This window comes from Oryctolagus cuniculus, chromosome 6 (genome assembly GCF_051225735.1).
Source record: "Oryctolagus cuniculus isolate XC-2025 breed Fujian yellow rabbit chromosome 6, ASM5122573v1, whole genome shotgun sequence".
NCBI lineage: Eukaryota > Metazoa > Chordata > Mammalia > Lagomorpha > Leporidae > Oryctolagus > Oryctolagus cuniculus.
Genome location: NC_142872.1, coordinates 89,788,605 through 89,794,604, shown reverse-complemented (window position 1 = coordinate 89,794,604; position 6,000 = coordinate 89,788,605).

The window sequence follows — 6,000 nt, the reverse complement described above, 5'->3', positions numbered from 1 at the left end:
ACAAGAGAAGGGAAAAGAAAATAAGCCAAACCTGCAGGAAATAACACAACAAAGGGAATATGAGGATGTATGCAGGGCCCACAGCTGATGTACTGATGAAATCAGCCTGCAACAGAGTGTGGGATAAACAATCAAAACAAACTGCCTTGCATGGCAATGCAAGGGGACAAGGCAAGCATTCAGAAGCATGAGCTATCCATGTCAGTGAAGATCTTACACATTCTCACTGAACACGCTACCAAAAAAAAATCATCATGGTTAAGACGTCTTGACAGCCTCCAAAACTTGATTTTGTTTAGTGAGGCCTAGTCTGCAGAAAGAAAACAGGGACAACCTATATTTCATTTCTTTTGAAAATACATTTCAATGGAAAGAGAGATGGATAGAGGTAAACCTAATTTGCATTCTTTAGTTCAAAAGAAATGTTGCTTTGATGCCACTGTGTATGTTTGCAGCGTTTCCTTGCTCTCTTGGGAGCTACTGTGTATTAACATTCCATTCCTCTTTTTCATTATTTCTATCACATATATTAACACACACACACACAGACACACAGACACACACACAGGATTAGCAGATAAAGCCATAACAGAAGCTTTCAATATGAAAGCTGGTTCCAGAAATTCGATGCTAAACAAAAATAGAACTTAAATACTCTAGTAAATGTTAATAAAATTTCATTATATTAAAAAAAAGAAAACGCTAGAATTTCTGACTGTTCCTGCCACAGGTTCTATGTCACAGGTTCTATGAATCTCTGCTATCACAATATCCCGCAGGCCAGGGGAATATTTCAAATCTCGTAAACAGTGGAACATTGCATTATCGACAGCAATGTCCTGATTCTGCCCTTTATTTGTTATAACTCCAACTCCCAATATGTTGTTGCTCCTGCACCGGGGAGAGTAGGGCAGCTCCTTTCCCAAGGGTTTGCCGACACGTGGCTAGGATGTTACTTCAACCTCTGAAAGCCTTGGTGGAAATTAGAAGCATGGGGCTGTGATCTTCCTAAAGAAATAGCTTATAAACCTCTAGCTATTCCTGCAATGCAGCAGATGCCCTGGCTGCTGCCAAGCTCCAGCTCACTCTGCAAATTGCTGACACTAGGGCTGGGACTCTGCAAGAACCTGATGTAAGGCTTCCAGGGAGTGGTTGGAGCCAATCCAAAGGCCTCCTTGGGGTGCCCTTCAAGCCCTTGTCTTCATCCCTGCACCTCCACATTGCTCAAAATTCTCCTGCTCTCTGCATCTCTCTGCTCACTCTGCTTGGAATGAGAGCTCCATGAGGGCAAGGGTGTGTGTGTGTGTGTGTGTGTGTGTGTCACGGTGAGGACAGAGCTGGGTACACAGAACTGCACAGGTACTTGCTGGGTAAATAAATGGAATGTGTAATTGAAAAAGCCTATTAAGAGCTCAATCACTTCCTGAACCTGGTTGGTATCCCAATAGGAGCACGGATAATTGAGAAAAGTCACCTTCCCTTTTGCCTAGAAGGGAGGAAAAGCCAAGCATACCCATGTCCTCCCGATGCCAGGCTCCTTCTTTCCCTTCTGGTGAACCACTTGGAGCACTTAACCTTTGCTTCTCTTCACAGCTCTCAGAGCTATGCTGCCCTGTGCTGATCCCGGCTTCCTGGCCACAACTGCTTTCTTCTGAGGATGACTCAGGAGGTGCCATGCTGCTTACCAAGTCCACGGTGAGCTTTTTCCTCTTGACCGGGTCATTTTATTTTTTGCTGAGTAACGACGTTTATTGCAAAGCTAACCTCCATGCCTGAGACAAAATGCTCAGGAAGACTGTGAACCCCTCCTACAACTGCCTTCTTCCTGCTTCCTGACTCCCGGCTGAAAACTGACAGTGCTTGATTCATGGCTGTATCTCGTTCTAGTGAGTAGGGCTTTTACTACAGTCTGCCCATCTGCTGTGTTCCACGAAGAGCCCGCGTTTTGTCAAGGCTTTCCCTTAGGACGATCACAAATCGCTTTATGCACAATCATCTCTTCGTCCAGCCCCTTCACATGGGGAGTGAGGACTACAGGGGACCTTGGATAAAGAGGCCGTGATAACTCCAGCTAAGATGTGGCTGGTACATCGAGGGTTACTCGTCCCCCGGCAGAATGTGTCATATGTTCTTCTGTAAGCACAAATGACTGAATCCTTGAATTTATTCTTTATCTGAAAGATAGTTAAAATGAGTTGTCAAACACTTTCGTTCAGTACCATATTCAAGACTCCCTCTTTAAAATGCTCTCTGAGTAATTAGGACATTCTTAAATACGTACGAAAGTTATTTAATCTACTTACCATTGAATAATTTTCTTTTTTAAGATTTATTTATTTATTTAAACATCAGAGTTACACAGAGAGAGAAGGAGAGGTAGAGAGAGAGAGAGAGAGAGAGAGAGAGAAAGAGAGGTCTTCCATCTGCTGGTTCAGTCCCCAACTGGCCACAAAGGCCGGAGCTGCGCCAATCTGAAACCAGGAGCCTGGAGCTCCTTCCAAGTCTAACATGTGGGTTCAGGGGCCCAAGGACTTGGGCCATCTTTCACTGCTTTCCCAGGCCATAGCAGAAAATTAGATTGGAAGTGGAGCAGCCAGGACTCGAACCAGCACCCATATGGGATGCCGGCACTGCAGGCGGCGGCTTTACCCAGTACACCACAGCACTGGCTCCAACCATTGAACAATTTTCAAATCTAAATGTCAGAGTGAATCAAGGAAGATATTTGATATAGAAATACCTTCAATCATTAAGCAGTGCAGTTAATGTCCAGCACATTGAGATACATATTTCCTTAATCCATCAGGCCCCAGCATGATTCCTGAAACAAAATAATCAAGGAAAATTTTTGGAAAATGTCTGCTTACCTCTCATTGAATGGAGAACAGCAAACGACTTAGCAGGAACAAAGGACTTGTGAATGAACGTGTGGCTTTACAACAGTTATTCACAATCTGAAAACCAAAGGCGAGATATGTTTTTTAGAGATCTGGATGAGTTAACTGATGCTCTGAACGCAAGTTGCACAAAGACATTCGGGCACTGTGTCTAGCCACTTGGAGAGCCTTTGGGATTCTGTGAAATTCATTTTCCTTCACTTCTAAACCTCACTAGTTTTCCTCATCTAGACATCTTAAAAGGAAAAAAGAAGTAGATAAACAAAACTAAAAATTAATGAACAGGAAATGTCACAAATCATTTCCTAAATAGTAATGGTTATATAAAGCAGACCTTCACGTGGACTAATTTTCCTGTGTGAAAAACAAAAACGAACAGTTGAAGATGTTTTCACTTGAAAGTTACAAAACGATTTGTATTCTCAGAATTATCAAAATGATTTTGTGACCTCACAAGTATCCAACAATTCACAGGAAAAATCAGTACTAACCTATTGATAATGCTGAGGAAAGAACTTTTCTTAAAAATCATCAGTGTAGAGCCGGCGCCGTGGCTCAATAGGCTAATCCTCCACCTTGCGGCGCCGGCACACCGGGTTCTAGTCCCGGTCGGGGCGCCGGATTCTGTCCCGGTTGCCCCTCTTCCAGGCCAGCTCTCTGCTATGGCCAGGGAGTGCAGTGGAGGATGGCCCAGGTGCTTGGGCCCTGCACCCTATGGGAGACCAGGAAAAGCACCTGGATCCTGGCTCCTGCCATCGGATCAGCGTGGTGCGCCGGCTGCAGCGGCGGCCATTGGAGGGTGAACCAACGGCAAAGGAAGACCTTTCTCTCTCTGTCTCTCTCTCTCACTGTCCACTCTGCCTATCAAAAAAAAAAAAAAATTATCAGTGTAGGGGGCTGGCTCTCGGCGCAGCGCTTTAAAGCCCTGGTCTGTAGCACCGGCATCCCATATGGGCGCTGGTTCCTGTCCCGGTTGCTCCATTTTGATCCTGCTCTCTGCTGTGGTCTGGGGAAGCAGTAGAGGATGGCCCAAGTACTTGGGCCCCTGCACCTGCGTGGGAGACCGGAGGAGGCTCCTGGCTCCTGGCTCCCGGCTCTTGGCTTTGGATCAGCTCATCTCTTGCTGTTGCAGTCATCTGGGGGGTGAACCAGAGAATGGAAGACCTCTCTCTCTCTCTGGTTCTACCTCTCTCTGTAGCTCTGTCTTTCAAAAAATAAAATAAATCTTAAAAAAATCTGTAAGAGAAAAAGGAGACCAAAAGATCTGTAAATCTTAGAGTGAGAATTTTTCAAAAGATTTATTTATTTAAGCATTTTAAAAGGAGAGAGAAAGAGAGAGAGAGAGAAATCTTCTAGTCTACTGGTCCACTCCCCAAATAGCCACAGCAGCCTGGGCTGGGCTGGGCGAAAGCCAGGAGCTCCATCCTCGTCCATGTGGGTGGCAGAGTCACAGTGCCCAAGTCGGGCCATCTTCTCTGCGTTCCAAGCCTCATCAGCAGGGAGCTGGAGTGGAAGTGGAGCAGCGAGGACTGGAACTGATGCTCTGATATGGAGTGAGGGCATCACAGCTGCCATTTAACCACCACGGGACACAGTGCCAGCCCCCAGAGCAGGAGTTTAGAAATAATAATTTAGCAATGTTGCTCTCCAGAGTTTTGTCTTTGTAAGGATTCTCCTTCAGTGTTCATCTTTTGTAAGATATGAGAGAAATTTTCTGAAATAGAGCACCACATTTGACAGATGGCATTTGTTTGATTAATGTCTCTCTCAGGCAGAGACTTTGTGACCTCTGCAAGTCTTTGTCAAGTGTCATTTAGGCTTCTTTTAAATTTGGGTTAGGATCAAGGAGAAACTGATTCCATGGTAGTAATGAGTCTTTCTCATTTGCAGATAATTAATGCAAACTAGCTTTTTGTTTATGTGGGGTGCCATGATAAAAGAAGGGAAAAGGAACTGGGACAACTCCAAGAATTTGTTTTCTAAAACAGAGAGAGTAATTTGAAATAATTCCTTCATCACAAATTACCCGTGACCTATAAAACAGCTGTCACTCACTTATTTGACATTTATTTATTTCATCTGTTTACCATATTGTATTGAAGTATGTAATCCATATTAAACCAAATTAGATTGCCAGTCTAGAAGGTTGAGTTAATCATTTAAATTCCAACAAATGTTGTTTTCAAAATATAATATTTTAATAACTTAGTTTATATGGTTATATGAAGATGATAGTTACAATCTTTCCATTACCTTTTAAGAATGTGTTTACCTGCAAACAACAGCACATTCCAATACAAAATCTTGATAAAATAATTGTTGAGGTTTTTTTTTTCCTGAAAACAAAAACAAAAACAAGATGTTAAAAAACAGGCTATGTCTCGTGTGTATTCAACGGCTCTGTCATTTCTGTTCTCTGCCCATTCCCTTATAGTCACAAAATGGCTGCATAGTTCCATGTATTACATCAGCATCCAAATTGGGGAAAAGGGCAAAAAAAGCAGGAATCAGCCATGTTCCATTTTTTAACCAGAAAGGGAGAAGTTTTCTAGAAACAATCTTAGAAGACTTTTTAGATTGCACTGTGGAACTAAATTGTATGGCCACCCCATCAGTTGCACATACTGGAAAGCAAATGACTGCTGTAATCAGCTTCAATCAGTCGTGAACTGCATCAGATCCAGGGTGGCAAAGTACACTGTCATTCTAACAAATGTGGGGCTGTGTTAGAAGGAAAGAGGGATGGGGCTGGCATTGTGGCGTAGCAGGTTAAGCCACCACCTGCTGCACCAGCATCCTAAATGGGAAATATATCAAGGTCCGGCTGTTCCACTTTCAATCCAGCTCCTTGCTAATGTGTCTAGGAAAGCATGTGGGAGACATGGAACAAGCTCCTGGCTCCTGGGCTCAGCCTGGCCAATCCCCAGCTGTCACAGCCAATTGGGGAATGAACCAGCAGATGGAAGATCTTGCTCTCTCTGTTTTTCTCTCTGTGTGTGTGTGTGTGTGTGTGTGTGTCTATCTCTGCCTCTGCCTCTCTCTCTCTCTCTCTCTGTAATGCTACCTTTCAAATTGATTAATTAATTAATCTTACAAAAAAGGA